The sequence below is a fragment of the Manis javanica genome, chromosome 18 (assembly GCF_040802235.1).
Source record: "Manis javanica isolate MJ-LG chromosome 18, MJ_LKY, whole genome shotgun sequence".
Classification (NCBI taxonomy): domain Eukaryota; kingdom Metazoa; phylum Chordata; class Mammalia; order Pholidota; family Manidae; genus Manis; species Manis javanica.
The window spans coordinates 19,640,245-19,655,473 of record NC_133173.1 but is presented as its reverse complement, the minus strand read 5'-3'; the positions used below and the strand labels follow the sequence as shown (position 1 = coordinate 19,655,473).

The window sequence follows — 15,229 nt, the reverse complement described above, 5'->3', positions numbered from 1 at the left end:
GATAGTAACAGCACTAGTTGGGATGAAGATTTAACAATGGGTGTAACTGATGAATCACTGTGTTGTATACTTGAAACCAATATACTGTATATCAACTATACTTAAAAAAAACTGGCTAGAAACAGATAAATTTGACTGAGTGGTAGTATATTTCCAAGGGATCTTCTGGAAACCTCACAGAGATAAGTACTGATGCCATTGAGAATCTCTAAATACCAAGGGTGTGTTGAGTTTTAAGTGTAACTAGAACCTTGCATTACTCCATAGTCACATCTCCTTGAGAAAACCCAGTGAGACGAACAACATTCCTGATGGAATCTAGAGAGTCAGTAGTGATGCCTCCTCTTTCATTCCTAATTTTCGTAATGTATGTCTTCTCATTTTGTTTCTTGGTAAGTTCAACTAAAGGCTTGTCAATATCACTAATCTTTGTAGAAATCCAACTTTTCATTTCATGGCTTTTCTCTATAGTTATCCTGGGTTTTATTTTTATGACATTGATTTTTGCTCAAACCCTTGTTACTTACTTCCTTGCAGTTTATTTGGTTCAATTTGTAGTTTAGTCTTTTTCTTGTTCTTAAGGTAGAAGCATAAGTTATTTATTTGATATATTTCCTCTTTTCTCATGTAGCCAGTTAAAACTATAGATTTTCCCTTAGTCATTCTTTAGCTGCTTCCTATTCAATTCTACATGTTTTCTGGTTTCTTTTATTATTTTGTCCCTGATCCATGGGTTCTGTAAAGTATGTTAATTTCCAAATATTAGGCAATTTTACAGTTTTATTTCTGCTTTGATTCCTAATTTAATTTTCCTGTGGTCATATATTCTACATTATTTCAATATTTTTAAAATTGAGTTTAGTTTTATGATTTAGCAAATGATCTATGCTGCAGAGTGTTCAAGGTGTGTTTAAAAACAATTGTGTTCTTCTATTGATTGGAATTATATATATATAAGGTCAAGTTGGTTGATAAGATTGCTCAAGTATGATATAGGCACACTGAATTTCTGGCTAACTGGTATATCAGTTACTAAGAAGAAGGTCTTAAGAGTCTAGTTATTGCCACTTAATTGTCCATTTATCTCTTCAATCATGTCAGTTTTTGCTTTATATAATTTGAGACACTGTGATTAGGTAATTATGTTTATTACACATTCCAGGTTAATTAAAACTTCTATCATTATAGGATATCCTTGTTCATTTATAGTAATATTTTATCTTAAAATCTATATTCTTTTATGTTCTTATATGGAACTGACAATCCAGCTCTCTTCTGGGAATTTTTTACATGATACAGTTTTGCCATTCTTTTATTTTCAAAGTATTTGTGTATTTGGTTGTAAAGTACATCTCTTATAAACAGTGTATAGTAGTCAATATTTTAATAGACTTGCCCAGTTTCTGTTTTTTTTAATTAAATATAATTATCACATGGTTGGATTCTGTCTGCCAATTTCCTATCTGTTATCTAGATCTTACATTTTTTTAGTTCCTCTGTTTATTCAGGGCTGCCTTCTTTTGTATTAGGTAGATATTTTTCTGTTATACAATTTAAGTTCTTTGGTTGTTCTTTTGGTATTTTAAAAATCATTTGCTTAGTACTGGTCCTAGGGATTATAAAATGAAACATAAATTATCACAATCTATTTCATATTAACACCCACTTCATTATATGGCCAGGAAGACTCAACTGAGTCTTGAACTTAGTTTCAGAGAAGTGATTCTATCAATCTTTTTGTCCAGACTTTTTGAGAGATCAACTATTGAAGTCATCATTGATTCAGGCTTGTTTATAAAAGCAACTATGAGGCTTAGATAGGTGACAGGCACTAAACAACAGGATTCCATCACCATTTGAAACAATGACCATGTTATTGAGTCATAGAGACCAGCAAAAACAATCAGTGACCCACCTATGATGGACTACTATAGAAAGACTCTCACTGTCACTACAGCATCATAAATACCTGAAAGAGTATCAGTATTCTCAGGATAAAATATTTACCTTTGCGAGAATTCACACACACCCTTAAACATGGGAGGCAGAATTATTCCCAATACTTTCCTTCAAGTCACATCTCAAGGGGAAGAAATAAACTCTTTCAAATGAAACACAGTTTCTGGTCCACATCAACCTGTGGGAACAGAATAAATATGTGGCAAGATAAGAAGTAAGCCTACCTCGAGAAGCAAGATCAAGCCCAAATAAATCTGAACTCACACCTAAAGGAACTCTAAAAAGAGTAACAAACAAAGCCCAACATTAGAAGAAGGAGGGACATAATAAAGATCAGAGAAGAAGTAAATAGAGCAGAATAAAACAATAGAAAAAAATTATTGAAAACAAGATCTGGTGGTTTACAAACAAAATAGATAAGCAAAACAGAAAAACCCCTAGCCAGACTTATCAAGAAAAAAGAGGAAACAAATAAACAAAATCAGAAATGAAAAAGAGAGGTTATAACTGACACCACATCAATTCAAAGAATTATAAAAGAATTGTATGAAAAACATATACAAATAAATTGGACAACCTGAAAGAAAAAGACAAACTCTTAGAAATGTATAACCCTCCAAGACTGACCCAAAAAGACACAGAAAATCCAAACAGACTGATTACCTGTAAAAAAATTTAACTGGTAACTCTATCCCATGCTCATGGATAGGAAGAAGTAATCTTGTCAAAATGGCTATCATGCCCAATGCAATCCCTATCAAAATGCCAGTGGCATTTTTCAATGAACTAGAGCAAATAATCTCAAAATTTGTATGGAAACACAAAATAACTCAGAAAGAATAACAAAACTGGGGTATCAAGGTATACTACAAAAGTACAGTAACCAAAACTGTATGTTACTGGAATAAGAACAGATCCATAGATCAATGCAATAGAACAGAGAGCCCAGAAATAAACCCATACATATATTTTCCATTAATATATGACAAAGGAGCCATGAATGCACAGCGGGGAACAGTCTCTTATGGACTGAGTTAAAGACCCAAATATAGGAAGTGAAACCATTAAACTCTTAGAAGAGAACATAGGCAAAAATCTTTTGAACACAAGCATGAGCAATTTTTTCTGGACACATCTCTCACAAGGGAGAGTGTATCAAACTAAAATTTTCTCTACAGTAAATGAGACCATCAAGCAAAACAAAAAGGCAACCTATAGTTTGGGGGAATATATTTGTAAATGAAATATCTGTTAAGGGGTTAACATCCAAAATATATAAAGAACTCATATGCCTCAACACTAAAACCCCCCAAATATCCTCATTAAAAAATGGGCAGAGGACCTGACAGACATTTTTCCAAAGAAGAAATACAGTTGGCCAATAGGCACATGAAAAGATGCTGCACATCATTAGTCACCAGGGAAATGCACATCAAAACCACAGTGAGATATTATCTCACACCAGTCAGAACAGCCACTATCACCCTCCTACACTGTTGGTGGGAATGTAAATTGGTGCAGTCACTGTGGAAAGCAGTATGGAGGTTTCTCAAAAAACTAAAAATAGAAATACCATATGACTCACTAATTCCATATCTCAGAATTTACCCAAAGAAAAAAAATCCATGATTCAAAAAGATATATGTACCTCTATGCTTACTGCAACATCATTTACAATAGACAAAACATGGAAGCAACCAGAGTGTCTGTCAATAGATGATGGATAAAGGTGATGTGGTACATATACACTATGGAATATTATTCAGACATTAAAAAAAGAAAGAAATCCTGCCATTTGCAACAACATGGAGGGACTAGAGGGCATTATGCTCAGTGAAATAAGCCAGGTGGACAAAGACATATACCATATGATTTCACTTACATGTGGCACCTAAAAACAAAACAAAGCAAAATGAACAAAACAGCAATAGACTCATAGACACTGAGAAGTGACTGGATGTTACCACCTGGTGGGGTTGGAGTGGGTGGGAGAAATAGGTGAAGGAGATAAAGCAGCACAAAATCTCAATCATAATATAAATTAGTCATGGGGATGAGTACAGCAGAGAGGATATAATCAACAGTTCTGTAAAATATTTCTATGTTGACAGTAATTACACTAGTTAGGGTGAGGATTTAATAATGTATGTAACTGTTAATCACTATATTGTATACATGAAACCATCATAATATTGTGTATCAACTATAGTTCAATTAAAGAAAAGAATTTCATTGGTGTTGTATAGAGCCTGTCAATTCAACAGTATGAGGTCTTCTTTAAGGCATTTGTTCTTTTCCAGAATTTTTTCACTTTCTCAGTTTTCGTGCTGATGCCTCATGCAGAAGAGTAGGCATGGGGATAATGGCAAGGCTGTTCCTCACAGTGTGGCTACAGAAGCTTGTTTCTCCTGAGAAGTGTGTATTCCTCAATACCACTGAGGCCCCAACAGTGTGGCCTGGGGACCATCACCTTGGAAATAGAATGGGAAATACTTCATGGCTCCACGTCCGACTCTTCCTCCATGCACACTCCCAGCCCCTCTAGTCACATGTCCATGGGTGTTGTGCCTCTGTGAGTCCCTCCAGCACTGCTGTGACCATACTGTGTGGAATCAGTGTAACATAACCTTGTGTATCCTTTGCAAGTTGCCAGGATCTTGAGCTCAAGCAGGTTAAGTACTCTGATTTAGAGACGATTGTTCTTTATTCGCCTATCACGGCTTTTTGTGATTTCCTTCTTCCTAAACCATTTGATTATCTTTGAAGGTAAAATGATTCTGAGGTTGAATTTACAGAAATACATATGAATATCTTATGACTAAATTGTTCAGTCAACATTTTCCTGGAATTTCAAGTATACTCAGATAGTCTGATTGCACATTTAAATTTGTCTGACAGAAAACGTTGGATAATATTTGCTCTGTTGGAGACTAAACACTAACACAATTCATATTGTTGGAATAACATCAGAAGCACTCTTAGAGAGTGATAAATAGCTTATTTAATAGGTGGGTCTATTATTGAACCCTACTATCTTGTGCCTGGCATACTAATAGACATGTTTATTTCTAATCTTTCCACAACTTTATTCTCATAGAGTGATAAGGACAAAATTCAGGTGTCATAGGAAAATGTTTATTCCTTCCCATTGAAATATTAAGGAGAGGTCCATCCTCAAAAGCCAGTGGAAATTCTGAGGTTGGTAAGCATTTTTCCCTAACAGGAAGCTGTGGATCACCGACATGGGGGCTGGTATCCACAACTTCATAGGGTGAAAAACTATGTTCCAGAGTGATGAACTCCAGATGGCTGTTTCTTTCACTTTCCGAGGAACACAGTGCCACTATAATACATAGTCTAGTTGAAAAAATCTGAACAAAATGAGTTATACAATTACTTCTGTGAAACTGAGGTCCAGCACAGATACTCACTCTAAAAATATATATATATATGGGGTCTTTAGTGGTTCCATATAATTTTAGGATTATTTCCTCTAGTTCATTGAAAAATGCCACTGGCATTTTGATAGGGACTGCACTGAATCTGTTAATTGCTTTGGGCAGGATGGCCATTTTGACAATATTAATTCTTCCTATCCATGTGCATGGCACAGAGTTCTATTTATTTTGTCTTCTTTATTTCTTTCATTGGTGTCTTATAGTTTTCAGAGTACACATTTTTCACCTCCTTGGTTAGGTTTGTTCCTAGGTCTTTTATTCTTTTTGATGCAATTGTAAATGTAATTGTTTTCCTGATTTCTCTTTTTGCTAGTTTGTTGTTAGTATGTAGGAGTGCAACATATTTCTGTATATTGATTTTATATCTGCAACTTTGCTGAATTCAGTTATTAGTTCTAATAGATTTTTGGTGGAGTCTTCAGAGTTTTCTATATACAGTATCAAGTCATTTGCAAATAGTGACAGTTTTACTCCCTCCTTACCAACTTGGATGACTTTTATCTCTTTTTCTTGTCTCATTGCCATGGCTAGGACTTCCAGCACTATGTTGAATAAAAGTGGTGAAAGTGGCATCCTTGTCTCGTTCCTCATCTTAGAGGAAAAGCTTTCAGCTTTTCACCACTGAGTATGGTGTGAGTTTGTCATATATGGGCTTTATTATGTTGAGGTACATACCCTCTATGCGTTGAGAGTTTCTAACATTAATGGATGTTGCATTTTGTCAAATTGAGATCATATGGTTTTTATCTTTCCTTTTTTTAAATTGTGTGCCACATTGATACAAATATTGTACCATCCCTGGAATAAATCCCACTTGGTCACGATAGATGATCCTTTTGATCTATTTTTGAATTTGGCTTGCTAATATTGTGATGAGGATTTTTGCATCTATATTCATCAAGGATATTGGTCTGTAATTTTCTTTTTTTTTAAATTTTCTTTGTCTGGTTTTGGTATTAGAGTGATGCTGGCCTCATAGAATGGGTTTGGAAGCATACCCTCTTCTATTTTTTGGAATACTTTAAGAAGGATGGCATTATCTCTTCTTTGAATGTCTGGTAGAATTTACCTGTGAAGCTTCTTAGTCCTGGAATTTTGTTTTCTGGGAGTTTTCTGATTACCAATTCAATTTTCTTTACTGGTAATCAGTCTGCTCAGATTATTTAGAAAAATAATGAAAGTAACCAAGCAAAAATCTTATAAAAAATTAGATGTCACCTTGAGAATCCAGTATTGTGTTGCTTCTCAGATAAGGGAGCTAATAAAAGAACAAAATTAGCTCTTCTTTGGTGAGGTGGCAAGAATTCCATGCAATTACAGTATTATTTCCAACCTGTAAACCACAGGGGAAATTAAAGGAGATGAGAAAGGAAAACTTCTGAATTGAATAAGATATTATATAGAATTAATTATATACATTCACTGATCACCTATATGATAATAATAATAAAAATACAATTGTTTCATGGAACAGAAGAGTGTAGAAAGATCTGATAAAAGTTTCTCCAATGAACCCTCAGCATCACTCATTAAAACTGGCATCTTCCTTAAGACACTTCCTTAAAAATATTAACCAAAAGAATTAGAAATACAATAATTTTTACAATTAAACATATGTAATGCAGCATATACTTGTGTCCATCATTCAAATGTCTAGAAAATTTCTCACTGGTAACAGGAAGAAAGAACTATACTAATTCCTGTGACTGGCCTAACAAGCCAATTAAAACATACTCAGAAACACTCCCACAGATAGAATCCATTCTTCAATTTCCACATATTTCCTTTATCTAAAATGTAATTGACTAATATTGCAGTAATATTGTATGGCAATAGATGGTAACTACATGTATGGTGAGCATTTCATAATGCACACCAATGTCAAATTACTATGTTGCACACCTATAACTAACAAAATATTTTATATCAAAAGAATAATAATTGATAAGTAAAGACTGATATCTTTTGAACGATCTATTTGAACTAAACACATCCCTTGGGTCTCCCTACTCATGTGCTGGTTCTTTACGGTCTGGTTACCATGAGTGTGTGGATACTGCCAGCCAGCAGTCAAAGAGTTTCCATGGTATCCCTAAATCAGATGTTTATAGACATCTGTACAGTTTATTTCCCTTAATGTATACAGTCAGAGTAGCTTCTAGATACCCCAGTCCTGGCTACAATACTACCTAACCAAGTGAACCCCCTTCACATTGTTACTTAGCACAGTCCCTGTCCTGGACCTCAGCTCACAGAAGTGATTTTGTCACTCATTTTGTTCAGATTCCAACATTTTTTGAAGTCATCATTGATCTAGGCACTTTTGTAGAAGAGACCTCAATCCTGAGCTATGTGGCAGACACTGAACACTCAGGAGTCCATCTCCCTGGGACACACTGACCCACACTATTCTATCATGGAGAACAGCCACTTCAGTCAATGACCAGCCTCATAACTGACTTGCTAGTCAGAATGTCATTATTATAGGAGTGCTACAGTGTCATAAGAAGAATGTCAGTATTTTCAGGACAAAATGCTTACTGATGCAAAATTCCTACAGGCTTTTGAGGATGAAATAGTAGGAATGTTTTCAGTAGTTTCTTTCATGTCAAGAAGAAGGTCTGAACTCTTTCATATGAAACCCAGCCAGTGCTCCATGTCCATCTGTGGAAATAGAGTAAAAATAAGGAAAGATGAGATGTATACATGTCCATTTATCAAACATGCATAAGACAGGAGGGTTTATTAGATATCTTCATATCAATGTGCCCATATTATTTTACTAGGATATTTCTGATGTTATTCAAAGGGAGAAAGCACAAAAGCCTTAGAAGTAAAAGAGACAAAATATTGGATGACTCACCAGGAAATAAATAACTCACATTATTTGGATTAATAGATACTTCACAAAACTAATTAAGCACCTGATTATAGAAAATCTAATAAAAATATCCATAAGAAGAAAATTTATTTAAAACTTGTTATTACTTTTGGAATGCATTGTTTTGCCCCACGCCAGAAAAGGTAACAGGTAGAAGTGAAGTTAGCACTTCTTTGCTATGGGGTGAGTATTCCATGCAATTCCAAAATCACTTCCATTTACAAAGCAAAGAAGAAATTGAAGAAGTTGTGAAACAAAACTTTCCTAAATGAACATTTACTGATATGAGATAATAAGGAATTAACAATAGCTACTCATTTGACTGTCTATATAACTATAAAATTATGCTTGTTCCTTTGAAATGAAAACTCCCACTGGCCCTTGAAAATGGGAGGCAGAATTATTACCAATACTTTGGTTCATTTCGTGTTTCAAGGGGAAGAAATAAAACCTTTTATATGAAACCAAGATCTTGGTCCATGTTGATATGTTAGCAATGAGTAAAATTATTGAAAGAGGAGTATACATATCCGTATGTTATTCACACCCAACATAAGAGGTTTACTATGCATACATATACAAAAATACTATTTCTCTAGTATAATCTTCTGATGTTATTTGAAAGAAAGGAAGCATAAAAATATTGTGAATAAAATACATAGTAGTCTCAGATCACCCAAGTTATTAAGGTCTCATATTGGATTAACAGACTCTTTTCAAAATCATTTGTAATCTTGTTCGCTAAAAATGAATAATAGAAACAACCCAGGGAAATATATTTATTAAAAGTTACAATATTACCTCTAGACTTCATTATTCTGGTCTTTCCCATAGAAGGAAGCTGGTACAAGTGACAAAATCAGTCGCTCACTGGAGCAATGTATCATCTTGTATCTACAAAATATATTGGGGAATTTGACAAAGGCATCATTATTCAAAGTTTTCTAATAACATGTTATAAGGACTAGGCCTAGTATTTACTTGACTGTACAATAAGAAAGATTATGTTCACTACTTGGAACAAGGTAGCAATGAACATCACATGATCTCTGTCTTGAAGTTTCCCCAAATGTACCCCTCCGCACCAGGCATTTAAACTAAGGTCTCCCTTTCATCACTAACTATGAAACCCACAAACAAAATATGAGTATTAGGCAACAAATTGACCTAGAATACCCAGAATTGGAAATATAATCATTTTATAATTTATAATGTTTAATGATTTCATGACTCAAATGTCCAGAAGGTTCCTCTCTGGGTAACAGAAAAAAATAGAACTGCTTCAATTCTTGGGACTTGAAAGGCAAGGAAATGAAATGTCACTTAAGACATTTGACAAATAAGAACTACTCTTCAATTGCCAGGTTTCTTTTACTTAAGAGATAAATAAGAAAATACTCGTATCTTTAGCTTTGATTACCTAATTGACTTCAATACACTGCTTCTCTGAGGATTTTGGCAGCTAAGAAAAATGTGTGAATGGCTCAAGGGTAGGTATAACCATGTACCACTGGTCTCCCTACTCATGTGCTGGTTCTCCAGGGCCTGGTTACTATGAGGGTGTGGACGTTGCCAGCCAGCACTCAAAGAGTTTCCATGGTATCCCTAAATTAGATGTTTATAGATACCTATACAATTCATTTCCCTTAATGTATACAATCAGAGTAGATTTTAGATACCCCAGTCCTGGCTACAGTACTACCTGACCAGCTGAACCCCCTCCACATTATTACTTAGCATGGTCTCTGTCCTGGACCTCAGCTCACAGAAGTGATTTTGTCACTCATTTTGTTCAGATTCCAACGAGATCCATTTTTGAAGTCATCATCGATCCAGGCACTTTTGCAAAAGGGACCTTGATCCTGAGCTGTGGCAGCCACTGAGCATTCAGGAATCCACTCTACTTAATCATGGAGACCAGCATTATAGACAGTGATTCAGTCCCATGGGGGACTAGGATAACCAGAGCCTCACTGTCAGAGAAATGATATCATATGCTAAGAGTAATCAATGTGCTAAGTCAATATCTTCAACAGAATGCTTACCTATGTGAGAATTACCACTGGCCCTTTCAAATGTATTCGCAGAATTATTCCTGAAATGTACCTTCATTGCTCAAGAAGAGGGAATAAACTCTCTCATATAAACCCAGTTCTTGGTCTACCTCGAACTGCAATAATAGAATAAATACATGCACATGAGAAGTAGTAATGTCCATTTATCAACCAAGAAAAGATGGCAGCATTCATTATTTATCTGAATTGAAGTACATTATTTATTTACTTAGATGTTTAAAATATTATTCCAAGCAGAGAAAGAATCGAAATGCTGTAAAAAAGAAGACAGCATGAACAACTCATCAGATTATTAATCCCTCACAGAATTTAGATTAATAGAGCCTTTGAAAAGCCATGTGAATCCCTAACTTCTTTAAAATGATAATAAGAATAAACCTGTAAAAATGTGTTGAAAATTGGGATGTTATCTGTGGAGTAAAATCATTATTATCCTTTGCAAAAGAGAAATCTGTTACCAATGACAACACATCACTTCTTTGCTGGTGAGAAATCCACGAAGCCAAATGCACCTTCCACTCAACATCACTTCCAATCCACAAAGTACAAGGAGAAATTAGGGAAGTTGAGAAACAATAATATAATGGAAGGTGAAGTGATAAAAACCTATATGACATTTACTGGATGCTTACTGGTCAAGCTGTATTACCAGAAAAGTTACGCTTACTCCTTGGGACATGATGGTACACAAATTAATTTTTTAAGACATTAGTCTCAAAGTTTCCAAGCATACACACCTCAAAACCACACATTACAACTAGTATCTCTCTTAAACACATTTGAAATACAATGATGGCATATGAAAAAAAGGCACTTAGATACACTGACCCACCCTACTTAGTCAGGAAGACCAGGCACAGCATTCAATTCCCAAGGTTCCAAGGCTGACCAGCATAGCTAGAGAGTTGGTGTTATTGGAATATTGCATCATCCCTAAGAAGAATGTCAGTATTTTCAGGACAAGATGCTTACCAATTTGAAAACCTTAATGAAGGCAATGCCGACTTGTTTTCAATATTCTTTCCCTGCAGTTGGGTCTATCTCCAGATAGTAAATGTGTTCTCAGGAGCACATGAAGCTTAAATATTTTTAAATGAATGTTTACTTAACTTCCTTAGAAACAAACCATGTGGTAAACACTCAGCCTTTCTGAGACACATGAAATGCATTTAAGTTGTCAGCCCCCAAAACCTTTTCTAAATCAAATAAACTTGAAAAAATTTTGACAGATATAAAAAAACCGAAACTCTCTTTCATATGAAACCTAGTACTTGATCCACGATGGCCATGGGAATGAAGTAAAAAGTGGAAAGAAAAGAAGTGTGTCCATTGTTATGCCAAATAGAACACAGCAATGTCCAATTTCATTATACCTTTTGGGAAAAATTTGGCATAGGAAATCAAAACAAGAAGATATATGTGTGTATGCAGGCAGCTAAATATGGGTACAATTCATTAATTTAAAATTCTTTAGTTATGTAAACCTTCCTGGATTTACACTGGATAATCACATTTCTGAAAAACAATGACTAAAAACAGAAATGTGACCTGTGACACCATGGGGTACATAACTAACACAAATGTGTCATCAGTAAAAGGAATACCTGCAGTGAAAACTGAAGGACTCTTTGCATATACCCTTCCTCACAACAGATTTCATAAAATATGGACACGATATCAGGAAGCATTTACAGAAGAAATGCACTGTCTGAGAAACAAAGACCACCAGAACATGAGGCTGCTGCCACCAAAGGTGGCTCCTCAGGGAAGGGCAGAAGATGCTCACTTTAATTGACCGCTAGGATTCACAAGCATACTTCTCTCACAGTCAAGGCAAAATTCCTACATCTGAACAAAGAAAATTCTAACAGATTAGAAAATTGCAGTGTCAAAAATTACAGGGTAAAAATCTTATTAGAGAAAGGTCACTCGCCTTGGGCTTGTGCATTGTAATAAAAAAGCCCCTTCAATGCCGTGCTTTCAAAAAATAAGAATCCTAAGTCCATCTAGACCAACGTGTCATGCACTGGTGCACAACTGGAAAACCCACCTATAGATTGGAATGCTAATGCACACATGAATTCAAACACAAGGGCATTAAAGCCATAGATCAAAGTGTCTTTGCAAGTGAGCACAGCCTCAGATTCAAAAGGGGCTAAATTCCAGCAAGGACTAACCCACTGATTCAATAAACACGAGAATCCACGTTGCCTCTTCAATTGAGAATAAGAGAAAAAAGAAATGCCTCATCACAGCACATGCCATGAACCTGATAAGGAAATCTTTTCCCTTTAGGAGACAAAGGAACTAAGAGGTGTCCCTAATGGATTCGATGGAAGCAAAGAGGCCAGCGTAAAGTTGCGAATCATAAGTCGTGTGCAACTCACCAACAGGGAACTGAGAAAGTATCTGGCTATCTGAACTCAGAATGTGCACTTCCAAAGAGGATTCCGTGTACACAGGACACACAATTCCCAGTGACTCTTTCTCAAACAAAAGGATAATTTCTACTTTTACACATTTGATGCTGCTAAAAAGGGCAAATAGAAAATGATCACTGATACAATTGTATCACACACAGAATGAGACAACAAAAAGGATGATTGTAAAACTCATAAATTATTTTGTGCAGATTTCTGAGGAATACATAAGAGGGAATCATGATCAATTCAAGCACATTCTGGGACACTGGAAAATATAACAAGACAGACTGGGCGGTTGAGCAGGTCAGCTAGTGAACCCAGACCCTTCCAGCATCCGGGATCATCCCAATGAAGCCACTGAGAGACAGGAACACAAAGTTCACTCTTACGGCCACAGCTGCGAGCCACTGGGCACATGCAGGCAAGCAGCCTTTGTGGCACCTCTACAGAACCCCAGTGCAGATGGCAGAAACAAGGTTAAATGGACACATACCTTTGTGAGCTGGGCCTCGGTTTGCCTGGGACACCTGTGTGCCGCTGGTCCTCACAGGAGAGGAACCGACTTTGCTTCTTTGCCGACAGTGAGCCTCGCATGGCACGTCCACCTGAGGAGTGTTGAGAAACCACATGCATGCTTGAGAAACCTGCCCAGGGTCTCAGGTCACAAGGCATCTGCTTATCCTGTCCCTCTGTCGCCCAGGTAGGATGGAAGGTGTGCATGAGGCCACAAGAGGGGTGGCTATTCAGGTCTGTGTGTGAGTGTGAGCATAAGAATGCTGGGGTCTCTACTCTTGAAAAAGCATAGGCTCTGCATAGATCCCTGGCCCCCCGCCTTGCCTGCAAAGGCCGGAGACTGGTGCCTTCAAAGAGAAGGATGCCACCTTTGACTTCTAGGGGCTGCCACAATAGGCAGGAATGTGCCTCTAGGAAACTGTTCCTGACCTCTCTGGCCCCTGGGTGAGAAAACGTGCTGGACCTCAGATCCGATGAGAATGACGGTAGGAAGTTCTCACTCATTTTGTTCAGATTTTCCAAGGAATGCATAAGAGGGAATCATCATCAATCCGAGCACGACCTGGGAAGCTGAACCCTTCCCAAGACAGGCTGGACGTCTCAGCAGGCAAGCTGATGGCCTGGGAGACCTGCGGCCACCTGGAGGACCCAGAACCACACCCCTGAGCAACAAGAACTGCCATCCCTCCCTGGAGTGAAACCCCACATTCCACCAGGCTCACAGAAACCAGCAGCTCTTAGGAGTTCCCCAAAGTCCTAATGCAGCCTCTCAACCTCTGGCACAGACAGGAATGCTTACCATCGCGAGACATTGCCGGGGGTGGTTCCCACCCTGGGCAACAACTCTTCGGGGCTGCTGCACACAGATGCTCACCAAAGCAGAGGAAAGTCTTTCTTGGGACTGTGAGACTCACTGGCCAATGCACCTGCCAAGTGAACAAACATCATGTGCTCCATGGGCAAAGGGACCCAGGCAATCAGGGAACCACACCCATGCAGTGTTTTCCCCAGGCAAGACTCTTGTCTGCACATCTGTCCCTTAGGAATGTCTGAATGCGGGTGTGATATCAGGGGTGCGGGCCAGTGTGAGTGTGGGTGTGCACATGAACTTGTTCATGTGCCGACATGAAGCATGCCTTGTGCACAGATGCCAGGCCTCATGGTCTACCACCAGCCGCCCCAGGCCAGTGCTCCAAATGGGAGGGTGCCAGCTTTGACCTCTCATGGCTACTGACACAGGCCACAGCACGCCTCTGTCACAGCCACAACTTCCAACCAAAGCACACCGACACCACGCACCACCACTCCCTGACTGTGGATGACCCGTCAACATGGACACTGTGCCCCATGGCCAGTGACAGGGCAGGCGAACCTCACGGAAGCCCAGCGAGCACAGGAACCAGGAATCCACCGACATACAGGCTCATAGCAATGGGAATCAACAAGGGCCTGGGAACAGCCTGTGTCCCTCTCAGGGGGTGAATAGAATGAAGGGCTTGCTCACATTTATGCTGCCTAGGCCTTCCTGCTCTCACTGGGCTATTGGGAAACTTTGAGGCAGAGAGGTGTTCACACACCTAGACCCAGGGAGACATGTGGGGAAAGCAGGGCACCTTCCCTTTAGGGATCTGGCATTCCATCACCAGCTGCTTTGGGGCCCTGAGATGCCCAGAAATGTTCCCCCACTGGGCTCGGTGGACCAAAGAAGCATCCTCAAACATGAAAGGCAGTTTTGTTGCCATGTAGCCTTAACACTAGGCATCCATGGGGGCCAGTGACTGTCAGCAAGTGTGACATTGGAAGAGCAGGTCTCAGGGCTTGCATCCAATGACCCCTCCCTTGGCTCGCTGGCACCACAAACATTCTCACAGGACACAAATCTTCATCCACACCTAAGTGGAAGAAAGACAAAAGACACAT

The 15,229-nt window shown here is 38.1% G+C and overlaps 1 protein-coding gene, 1 non-coding gene and 2 pseudogenes across 2 annotated transcripts in view; all 4 read right to left on the bottom strand.

Moving 5' to 3' along the window:
- LOC108405747 (uncharacterized) overlaps positions 1-15,229 on the bottom strand; it is a 51,524-nt gene that overhangs the window by 8,562 nt on the left and 27,733 nt on the right. The window contains exons 9-15 of the mRNA XM_073227179.1: positions 14,109-14,235; positions 13,290-13,401; positions 10,344-10,468; positions 9,100-9,192; positions 7,959-8,081; positions 6,636-6,750; positions 2,008-2,137 (exon numbers count right to left, since the gene is read on the bottom strand). The gene's annotated coding sequence lies outside the window, so the exon portion shown is untranslated. The remainder of the gene's footprint in view (positions 1-2,007; positions 2,138-6,635; positions 6,751-7,958; positions 8,082-9,099; positions 9,193-10,343; positions 10,469-13,289; positions 13,402-14,108; positions 14,236-15,229) is intronic.
- LOC118972083 (small nucleolar RNA SNORD116) lies at positions 7,657-7,732 on the bottom strand (annotated as a pseudogene).
- Positions 10,051-10,132, bottom strand: LOC118972082 (small nucleolar RNA SNORD116; annotated as a pseudogene).
- Positions 13,769-13,862, bottom strand: LOC118972072 (small nucleolar RNA SNORD116). Its single transcript, XR_005060883.1, has one exon. It is a non-coding gene; the product is annotated as a small nucleolar RNA SNORD116 (small nucleolar RNA).